This window comes from Patagioenas fasciata, chromosome 3 (assembly GCF_037038585.1).
Source record: "Patagioenas fasciata isolate bPatFas1 chromosome 3, bPatFas1.hap1, whole genome shotgun sequence".
Lineage (NCBI taxonomy): Eukaryota > Metazoa > Chordata > Aves > Columbiformes > Columbidae > Patagioenas > Patagioenas fasciata.
Genome location: NC_092522.1, coordinates 66272718 through 66284933, shown reverse-complemented (window position 1 = coordinate 66284933; position 12216 = coordinate 66272718). Strand labels below are relative to the sequence as shown.

Below are 12216 nucleotides of genomic sequence, written 5' to 3'. Positions count from 1 at the left end.
CCCTGGTCCAAAATGAGTGTGTAAAACTGAAAGTACAATATGTACATTCTACTACAATTATATTGAATTTCCAAAAATAACAGAGAGCAATTTCAGGTTTAATTCTTAGCTAATACTATAATGCCAGAGGATGGTGCTATTTCCCTCTACATCATCCAGGTAATTCAGAAATAACACCAGGTCCTTTACACATTGACATTTTCTATACAAGTACATTCCTGTTGATTGCAGGAGTGCAAGGCATTTGACAAAATAATGCTTTTTTCCTCATCCACAACTCCTACTTATGCACCAAAATTACTTCAGTGTGAAACAGAAGTTTAAACATTCTATTCTAAACAAGAATTTTTAAAAACATAAAAATTCTATATGAATGAACAGGAAAAGCATACTGGCAAAATGATACTATACAAAAAAGTAAAATCATCTTATATCTGTTCAACTCTTCCACAGCCACTGCAAGCTTTCTGGAGAAACTTAATGAGGTGGTCTTTTAAAGTTACAGAAGAAGACATGTATTTACTAGGCCTAAGCAATTAAGTACACTGAAGCTGCAAGTACTTTCAGCATTTGTAAGTCCTGGAAAATTTTATTTTGCAAACTTTTAGTGTAGTGAGAAGTTTAAGGTAAGATTACCTAAAAACTTATTTAATTTCATTTTCTCTGAATTCCTAACTCTCCTACTCTGATGGTGACATTACAACCACACTAAACCCTGACTGGGCCAGAAAGCTTCTGTTGGAGAATTAATCAACTTTTTTTCTAAAAAGTCGGTCAATTTTGCAGGTTTTCATTTCACAGTATCACAGTGTGTTTGGGATTGGAAGGGACCTCAAAAGATCATCTAGTCCAATCCCCCTGCTGGAGCAGGAACACCTAGGTGAGGTCGCACAGGAATGTGTCCAGGTGGACACAATTTGTCCATACATTCACTTACTTCTCCACAAAGTCAGCTCTGTATAAGAAAAATACATGTACTTGATAGCTCTCCAGGCTTTCAGAGACGGCAGTGCAGATTGCAATGTCACAGCATAGGGCACATTTCAAAGAGGAAGATGCGTGGCTTCAGAGGACCGAAAGAATAATCAAATCATATATCAAGAATTTAACAAGTATTGAAAAAAGCAGTTGAGGGGCTTATCTAAGACATGATTCAATGAACCAAAAATGTTCAACAGGTTGAGCATGGTTTAAAAGAAAAAAAAAGTCCAGCAGTACAGCAATTATTGAAAACACTATGTATGCACACACACACACACGCTTACTGTAAACTGAAACACAAATGCATTTAATAGCAAAAACCAGGAATTGTTCATGAGTACAGGGAAGACAGACTCATTGACTGACACTGACTTTTGCATTTCTGCTTGCCAGGTTATGTTATTTAAATAGCAAATCCTCAGGAATGTCCCCTTTTAGTGAGTGTTTTTTTCCTTTAAAAGACAAAAGATAGACATATGCTACTTACATATTTTACAAAAAGTCAGCCAAAGACTCCAATTTTGAAAGCTTTACCTATAATGAAGATGAAAGGAAATGACAGTATGCATTAGCATTTCATCAAAGGTAAAGATGGCAGGAATGGTGGTACGGGATTGCCAACAGACACAGGACTGAAAAGACGGAAGCACGTTACAGGGAACACTTCACATTTCAAGTGTTTTTACTTTGCATTGTGACAAAACTGACTTATTGATCATCCTTGCCATGTCCACCACCTCCGGTTCAACAGAGGTGGAGACATCTTCCCAAGGCAGTAGTTGCAATAGGTACAAAGGCCTTAGTATAACCAACAGAAACTGATGATATATGTCATCCACAGCACAGTAAGTGTTCAGACTCTTGACAGTTTTTTCAGGAGTTTTTTTTGCACTTCAGCAAGCTAAAAATCTCCAATTAAAAATTATTTCACTATAGACTACTAATTTTTTCACTGTAGACTAGCTTTGGGTATGAGCCTTAGTTTCAAAACAACCTTCTTTGTGTGGGATGTTCAGCATTTGTTCACATACAGATCTCAAAGCAGACCTATCTCACATATTTGGTACAAATACTTAAACGCTGGTTAAATTCTATAGTCCGTGATCATAGCAGAGACTTGAACTCAACAAGAATTGCTTCAGGACATTGCTCTGCTTCTGCTAAGATAGAAAATTCCTACTGAAGAAAAAGAAACTAAGGTACAAAGTTACAGAACCTTTCCTATATGAACCATAATTATTCTTAAAACAAGCAAGGTACCAAAGTGTACAGCAGCTCTCTGAATTCAAAATTACAATTACATACAAAAACACAAAGAGAAAGTCATTGCTGACAAAAAAACCCACCCTGTAATACGATGAAAACTACTGTGCTATTATAAATCCCCAAATAAAAACTATTAAAATATATTAGTTTGACCAAAGAAATTAGATAAGGTTGTTTTCCAAATTGCCACAATGTTTTTGGTGCTTGTGTTTTTTGACCACGAGCAATTTTAATAAACCAAGGAAACTGGCAAGGGAAAAGCTGACAGTATTCACCAGAACGGAAAGAATGATGCTGGAAGGCAGGTTCCAATGAAGATGAAACCAGTAAAACACAAGACACACTGTACAAGCTGGTGTGCTTTGCAGAATCAATTATGTTCTACACAAGGCCTCCAGCTCAGTAAATAAGCAACGTCTTTTACTCTGGATGGAAAAAAGTTTCTGAAGGAACAAGAATAAGCAGTGAAATAGGAACTAGCAAGTTACACATAATAGGTGTTCTCACCTTTTAAGGCAGTCGAACAGAACAGCATCTGTCTGTGTGCCCCCAAGACAATGGGAACCTTTCTTCGGCACAAGTGTTTGTGGCTTTGCACATGGATGCCTTTACTTAAGATAAGTAGCTAACTATTGCAAACAAAATTTTTAAAGAAAACAACAAGATGTCTTATCACATGAACAAATAATAGAGCTGATGGAATGATGCAAAAGGTACCTCTGATAGCCAATGAGCTCTAAATATACAAGAACTTCCAGACCTGGCAGCTGATAAGCCCCCAACCACAAAAGAGTTCTATCAAGAGATGGAGGATAGAGTAGGAGATATGATGTTTTACATGGTTTTACAAAGCAGCATAGTTCAAAGGTACTGTAACTTGAAAATCCCCGTTTTTTGCTATTCTAATCAGTTTGTTAATATCCAAAACTTAAGCAGCTACTGGAAATGTATAACCCTGTAAAAGGTTAAATGATACATTAACTGCGCTTATTTTTAAAAAGCTGTGAATCTTAAACAGTTCAATACGTACATTTTAAAGCCACCTGAACAATTATGTGAAGACAAAAGTGTAACACATGTCCAGTTTTTTACCATTTTTAATATATCAGAAAGAATAAATGTTAAGAAAGGACAAGTTGTAAACAAAAGGCACTAAAAATGCATTGTTCTCCTTTGCACATGTAAATGAGGTAAAGTTAAATATTTCACACAATCTGTTCAAAGGAAATTTGCTGAGTGAACATACACCTTTTATAGAACTTGTTTTACTAGGACTAAATGTAAAATAATGAAGCAAAACACATACACTTATCAAAACAAAACAAAATAATTAAGAAGGTGCTGTGTTTCTTTTTTTCTTCCAACTTAGAGACTATTATTGATCAAGTACCTGCTCTTCTCCTTAACTCTTCTAAGATTTCAGATTAAGGGGTAGTGCCATCAGTTCAATTTTCCATTATTTCTCAACTAGAAAATATTAAGCAGTTTTTTAAAAAAATCAACCGCAGGATCACAGAAATTTCAGAAACACTACTTAAAGTTTTAGCACTTTTTCCTTCTATCCAGCTCAGCCTAATTAAAAGGAGATGATATTTATAAATTATTTCTATGGTTTAAGTATTCTGTTGACATTCAACATCAATTTTAAAAAGGTAACACCAGGAGAAAACTCTTCAGATTTCTTCCTTCTAGCTGAATTTTGTTTTCAGTGTCTTCTTACATGATGAAATCAAAGGCTGTATGTTCACGATCAAACAAGATGTTTCTAAAATATGCTCATAACCTATCAATTCAGTACTAAAGATTACATTTACAATGTGCTGGTATTTAACAGTGTGCTCTCCCTATTTTCTATATGAGATACCATGTAAAATCGGAACATCTTCCCATCATCATCTGAAGTCTTACTCCTCTCCTTGATGTTATTTTCCAATCATGGTGGAACATTTGAAGAGAAACAAAGGGAAATGTGGCTTAAAGTCTGGTCATATTGTTATCTATTAGTCTTTGGTACTATATCCATAACAATGGGTCATATGAAGAGGTGCTATTCCACATATGACTGCTCTCCACTGGAAGACACCTTGATTGGTCATAATTATTCTAGAAAACCAGCATTTTATTCTACCTTACTACAGGGATTCAAAGCTCAGCTTTCCTGACATAGCTTGCTACACCACCACTAGCAGGTGTTGCTGGTAGACTTTCCAGATACTCCTGTGTTGTTTAAGGACATTTTTTTTTTCACTGTGTAATCCTCCTAAACGTGACCAACTCCTGCCATTTGGAAAAAAAGAGCACAATCTCATTTTTGTCCTCAGTGCTACATAGATGAAAGTTCAATAGATCACAGACAAACCTATTTAACAGCATCCATCTTTAACGAAAGACAAATAATAGCCAAATACATCCATAGCAGAGCACGACCACTTTCTCAAAGCACGGTTTTCATGCAAGCTGTTAGATAAAGCAGTCTGAAACTACCATAATTTACTGCCACAATTTTCTTTTGGTTTGTTTCTGTAAAATTTTGTGTTTGCCTTCTCTGTCATATCGACAGGCTTCCTTTAATACTAATTGAAGGCACTCTGCTCATTTCCTAAATAAACAGAATTAGTTTGTCACACTGCTGTCTTGCCCTGTTCACATATAGAGTACATTTGAGCAAAAGCAGAAATGCAGTTGAAGAAATGGCTATTAAAAATACAAAGAATATGGAGAAAGAAAAGCTTTAGCATTCTTTGTTATTTAAATGCGTCAGTGGCAACACATTTACAGACAAAGAATCTTTGAAACCCATGTGTGAAACTGTTGAAGATCTCTGAATCTAACTTGCAAAACAAACTCAAGCTGCATCAAGGCAGTAAACTTATCGAGCCTACTCAATTTATCTGCAGTCCAGAACTTCCAGAGTATTAAAACCAATGTATTAACAGAAAGAAAAAAAGGCAAACAAGTTCACACACCTATTACCACAATTTTAGAGAAAAATCTTAAGCTAACTGAAAAGCCACAAAAGCAATTTTCCTGGCCCACCACTGTATACCGCTTAGCTACAACAGATTATACACCAGAAAGACAGACCAGCAGCAATGGACATTATTAGGGATTTAGTGAATCCAACATTAATTACACGATAAAGCTGACAGTGGGTCTTTCAGTAGCTAACTGGTATAAAAATCCTAGTATTAAGCTCTAATCGTATTTATCATGGAAACTGTTGTGAGGAGAAGTGCAGGTACTGGCCGAACTGAAGTAAGCAAGGTAGAATTAAGCCACTCGACATACATAGCAGCACACATTTGAGAAGCATAAAATACATTAAAAAAAATAATCTGTTCTGCATAAGTAATGTATTTGCTTACATAGTTAAGTTTTCACTTTTTAATTGCAGCCTGTTTTACATTATCTGCATTACTAATCTACACTCGCATTCTTTATGTATATTATTAGTTGGAAAATTTCTTTATTCCACATTTTCCTACGAACTACTCTGGCGCCAGCCAAATATATCTGAATTCCAGAGTTATCTAAGATGAACTTGTTTAATTAAGTCTAGAAAAATGGAGACTGAACACCACCATAGTCTGAATACAGGAGACCTATATTTGGAAAACAAGAACCTATGTATAGATGTGATGTGAACATAGCACTGGAGGCTCTACTCCTCATTGTTAAAATCACTGAGAGACACAAACTGATTTATAAAAAGCTGTGTATCTGAGTTCAGAAGAAAAACTGAACACACTAAAATACAACCTGTAGTTTTAAATAAGCTTTTACGGGCTTTTGAGATGCAGATGAAACCAGGAAAAGCTCATTTATCAGTCGGAAGTAGTTATTTCACTCTACAGTGACTTTAGAGAGGAACTTGCATGGATTCACGTTCATTGCTTAACATTTTCCTCTTCATGGCTGCAGTGAATGGTGAGAAAATTCATGTTTACATTAGTATCTGCAAGCACACAGGCAGCATCCACAACCTTATAATGGCTTGTTTGTATACATATGTTATCAGAAAAATAGTGTTAAAACATAACATTCAAATCACATTTTTGCCTGAAAAATATTTACTTAAAAACTCTAAGTGGCACTTTTCATCCTTTTTTCAACTTAAGCGCTCAGGAGCTCTTTATGTATATGCAATTTCACCATCTTGCCTGCTTGACAAGTCACTCGTTTTCCTGTTTATGCGGGTCAGCAATAGGGAAGAGGAAAACATTAAAAATAGGAAAATGTGATTCTAAAACCACAAAAACTAGTAACAAGGACTCAAACAAGGAGTACCCAAAACAACTTCAACTCCATTTGGAATTAATGAGATATACAATGTGCATTTAGACTGAGCTTTTAGATGCAGTAAAAATACAGAAAAACTGAAGCAACAACCAGTCAGAGCTCTTCCATATCTCTGCCGACTGAGTGTCCCAGCTTCTGCAGATGCAGGTATTTTCCATATTAAAGTCACCTGTTTGCTAAGTTTTTGGCATGAATTTCTACCAGGGATTCTGACACTAAAATCATGAGTTTTAAGTTTAATGGCCATTTCAGGTGTCACAAATACAACAGAAGGAGGGAACCTGGTACTTTAAGCATTTGTAACTGTCCACTCTGAGGACTGAAATGCTAGTTTTATGGAAGAATACAAAAGCTGAGATAAGGACAAATGGATAATACTTTGTCACCCAAGAACAAACTAGTTCAGGCGCAAATAGAGGCACACAAGTAGTTGGTGGGTAGCATTTCTGTTGGTATATGTGGGGAATAATACACTAGACTATGCAACTAATGTCTTTTATAACAATATTAAATCATATACAATACGATACTGCAGAAACGCAATCAGAAGACAATACAGAGATAAGGTAGATAGTGATAACACAAATTTTACAGGGAAGGAACAATAGTGTTTGTAGTAAAAGACATGTAGCACAAACAGAGTAAAGTGGTTTTGTGTTTTAAGCTTGCATTTTCACACCTTCCTGACTTTTACCTTTTAACTTAATTTCTGAATTTTTTACACGTTTCCTATTAGCATTCAAGCTCCTTTTCATCAGTAACCAATACATTTTAAATGGATTCTTCTGCTCCCCCAGTTTTGGATTTGATATGCCTGTATTTCTGTTTAGATGTCTTACTAGTTTCCACAGCTGAAATACATCAGTTTACAACTGGAAATGCTACTGTCTCAGCCTTGTCAACAGCCTTGCCTTGATTACTTGAGTACTCAAATGCAAACTTCAGGTAGGACTTAAAATGTTTAAACTGATATAGAGCAGCGCTACAGTAGCAATCATTCATCCTTAAAACTTAACAGGATTTAAAAAAAATAACCAAACACGTGAATCTAACCATACATTCCTGGCACTCCAGCAATCACATCTGACAACTTAGTAAATTCTTCATTTTACCTTCTAAAGACACAGAGAAAACCAAATAACAGTTGATCTTTACTACGACCTGAAGGGACTGAGATAGAGGGCCACTGTAAGAACAAGTGGAGCCACCGTCTCCCCAGCATCTCCGGTTCTTCTGGAATACCAGAATTCTAAAAAGGACACAATCATTTTTAGTTTTATCTAAGCTCTTCTGGCTTGCAAGCAAAACACGTAACTTTCACGCATGACATAATCAACTGCAAAAATTATTGACTTTGTATTGGTTTACACTTTGTCTGAGAAAAAAGTAAACCAAACTAGTGTTAAAGGACCATAAAAGAACACTCCAAAAAAGCCTGGAGTGTCATTTTTTCCAGTGTAGGTGTACAGTATGTATGAGGAGAAGCTCAGAAAGGTATCTCAAAGGATTTTGAAAAGCTTTTCATTGCTGGTGACACATTTTTCCCTGAAATAAGCCACTTCCTTTCTAAAACCCACACAACACCTCAGTGTCAAGATTCAGTAACTTCTTGAAGTCTGTGTATATATTTTTCTTATACAAAACACGGAAGTCTCAAAGTCTAAATACTTTCCATGATTTAAGATATAACTATATCATCAGTCATGTCAGATTTCAAACATTTCCATTCAGTAAAGAACACATTCTCTTTGTCCCAGGCTGAACACATGCCATATCCGAGTGTCATGAAGTACAATGGGCTCTCATCACTATCGCAGGCATTTGAGACCTGTCATGATACTGAAAAGTTAGCACAGCCAGTTGAAGTTGAGGACAAAAATTTCTTCTGAGCTACCTGCAGATAAATAATGGATTTTCTAATGTGCAAAATCAAAGCATAGTATGATAAATGGAAGTAAAATCTGAGGGACTCTAAGCTAATGATAATACACTGTACATCACCATTAAACTTCAGCATGTTTGCTTCTGCAGGATTTCTTTGGAATTCTCCCTATAAATAAAATCCAAAGTATCAGTTTCTTTATGTTTTCATTTAAGACTCCCAACTTCACTTGACCGTTAACCACAAAACAGAAGTGCTAAAAGTTCCCTGTTAAAGCACAATAATCTGCATTCTGACACTTTGCACTAGGGAGCAGCTGCTATCAAAGTGTGTATCTGTAGCATAAAAAGTCAGAAGACAAACAAGGATTTGCCCATGGACTGAGAAATGCTCATCATTCTGAACCAAAACCAAACCTTGCTGTATTCAACTGAGTGAAAACAAAAAACTAATTATATTAAGTCACTGTGGTAATGTTCATGGATTTTTGCTTGTTTGTTACTGGCGTAAACCAAAAGTGAAGGAAGATATCTACACAGGAGAGGCAAAAACAAATTCAAAAAAAATTAAAAGATAAACAACATTAACAAAATGCAAGCTAAGCACCTGCTGATTTTACTTGTGGCTTGTATTCTTGAAACTGCCTACACTGTCCTTAATACATAAGTCAAAACCCGAATACATGCATTATAAATAAAAATCATAAATCAAAATGAAATGCCAGTGAAGAAATACCTGCTTCTCTATTATAAACAGCTGCAAGCAAAGTAGTATAGCCCAGTATTTAGAAAATTAGACTTAAGCTTGAGACCTGCGCTCTATTCCTAGATCATCTGGCATATAATTAGTAAGGCTTTATCAATTTCCTGTGCCTTACTTTCAATTCTGACTCCAGTCAAAGCTTGTTGCTTATTAAATATTTATACATATATTCCTATAAAGGCCCTGTTCTTGGTGCTATTCCTGAGGAATTACCATAATACAAAATAGCCCGTGCCCCCATAAAGACAGCACAACTATAAGAACAACTTCATTAAAAGACTAGATTCCTTGCTACCCTGACAACAATCAAACTAAAAATGCTCAGTTCACAGTAGCTTTAATTTCCTGCAAGGACTGCACATTTACAGACATCTGACCTTCTTCTTGCTCAGACATCACTAAAACCAAAAATCTTAGTGTCATAAAGTGGTTAACAATTCCGTTAATGGTGCCAAAATGGAATAGAATCTAGCTCACTCACCAGTATCTGTGTTTGTTCTGCAATGCTAACACCAGCAAAAAGAAATGAAAATGCAGTTTACCTAGAAAAAGCAGGCAGAAATGAAATGAATATGCACAGAATGCAGATCCTTTTGACTAAGAGGGTGCCATTTTTACATACACATTTTTTAGAAATCTGAGCTTTTGTTAAAGGTTTCTAAGAGAAACCATAAAAATCAGCTAAATTTCATGAAACAAAAATTCTTGTTTCTCTTCACCATAGTGAACACAAACTTACTACAATAGTGCATTTCAAATTGCAGTCTCTGAACGTCACTAATACCACTGCTGAGGTGAAACAAAGGACACCTGAAAAATGCCACATATGTCACCAGTTAAACAGAAATTTATATTAAGATTCCATTCTTTGATTTATGAACAAAGAGACTCAAAATAGTCAAATGAAATATTAAAATAATATCCATTTTCATCAGCTATTACTTCCATACATTGACACGGTGATGAGTAAATACTCCACAAGAAACTCTCCTCTAAAATCCCCATATTCTCATTACAAAGAGTAAGACAATTTTCACTCTAGTCTTCCTAAGTCTGTATTTCTTAACAAATTGTTCGGGAGTTCTTTCAAAATGTATCATTTTAATCTCTGCAGTCTAGAAGCACTTTACAGGCTCTAGTCATCTTCTGGTCATTTTATTACCAGAAAGTTCTACAGAAAGGCAACAGGTCCTTTTCTAAAGTAATCCTACCAACACTAAGCATCCAAATCAATTACTTGACCAACAAACCACTGATACGCATCAGAAGTCACAATTTTTTTTAATGGACCGTTTTTAAGTATGAAATGTAGCATGTCCACAAACCACATGAACACTTCCACAGCAACGCAGACTCCAGAAAACCATGAGCCATTTCATAAGAATCATTCATCTCCACAGCCACCCAAAAACACAAACCACAATTAGCTTTTACTTTTAGTAAAAATGTATACTTCAGCAAACAGTCTGCATAAAGAAACAACTAGCTGTATGGCACTGTGATACTAAAACAGAGACCCGTTCCCATTGAACTGCATTAGGACAGCAATTTGGGAAGACCAAGAGAGCTGGCTTCAAGAAATAAATAAATACATCACCATTGCCTTTGACTCTTGTTTCATCACATTGTTTTCTGATGCAGAGTAAACAGAGCAGTTTCACAAAAGAAATTTCTCTGAGTTCCCCACAGAAAATCCTCTGAGGTCAAAATGACCATCAGCACTCAGCAGTATAGATAATTTGGACTAATGACATTTCCTCATCATCTGAACAGAAGTTTGGACACAATGAGTTGAACACAAAATCTAGTTAAGAGTTTATCAGCTGTCTATACTTCACACAAACCAACGAAGTATGTAAATTATCCATAAAAATTCAACTCAATTTCCAAAGAATCTGAAAAACAGAGCAGTATCCACTTTCAGCACTTCAGAAGTTTATTTTTACTGCATGAATTACAATGTGATGACATTTTTGCCTTTTTTTTTCTCCTAACCACAATTCATTTTCAACATTTAATACAAAAATGCTTTAACAACTTTGAAAAGTTGTTTGAAAGATAGGAAAGAGATGCGAATGCTTGTGTATATAGCCCTAAACTAACTACTGCCTTTGTATAAAGGTACAGTCATAAACTATATACATTTAATATACACAATCTATACAAATATTTTGTACAGTTATTAATTTTTGCAGTAGTACTAGTTGTTCTTTAACTTTTTGCATAAATGTAGATTTTCAGAAAATGTAGGTTACTGAAAAATGTATTTGAATGACATGATTAGAGAAAATAGGGTAAAACACAAAATCGCAAAGACTACCTCACTGCACCACTTACTCTCTTCAAAATAAGATTTTGAAATGCAAAATGTAAAACAGTTCCAGAAATTCAAGTAGCTTTCTGCTTCTGAAGCTTAAGATCCTGAGAATTGTCTGAACAAATCAATGAGAAATTGCTTATATAGTTATTTCTGAACAGAAAGTAAAAAACAGGTTTATGAAGTTATAATCCAATGTTGGGTTTTTTTCAATCTGAAGCTTACATTCCTAACATTCTATACTTTTCTCAAAACAAAAGTGTTTTCTGTTGTAACTAAAAACCAGCTAAATATAGTTACGTTTAGTCACATCCCAAAGGGTACAAAGCATCAATCATTTTTGATATCCCAATGGGGGTTGTTATTTTCCTATCCTTCTCATACTTAGATTTTCAATTTGCCCTGGTTTCCCAAAACAAGTTCAGAGAACTCAGCTACAAAAAAGAAATCTAAAAGAGAAAAATGAAACAGGTATTTAGAGACATGTTAAGAATGTTGTAGCTCTAATTTCCACTGTAACAAAGAGCTAGAGAACTAACTTTACAAAGTTGCTTTTCTCTTATTTCACTGATATCCTTTCTTTTTTAAGATGCAAATAAGGTTTTAAAAAGCTAGCAAAATGATTAAAAACACTTTACAAACCCATTTCTAACCAAAAGCAAACTGGAACCTAAACATGGTATCTGAAGACACATGAGTACATGTCAAT

The 12216-nt window shown here is 35.2% G+C and overlaps 1 protein-coding gene across 1 annotated transcript in view; it reads right to left on the bottom strand.

Moving 5' to 3' along the window:
* The window catches only part of HBS1L (HBS1 like translational GTPase), a 61659-nt gene that overhangs the window by 35581 nt on the left and 13862 nt on the right, over nucleotides 1-12216 (bottom strand). The window lies entirely within an intron of this gene.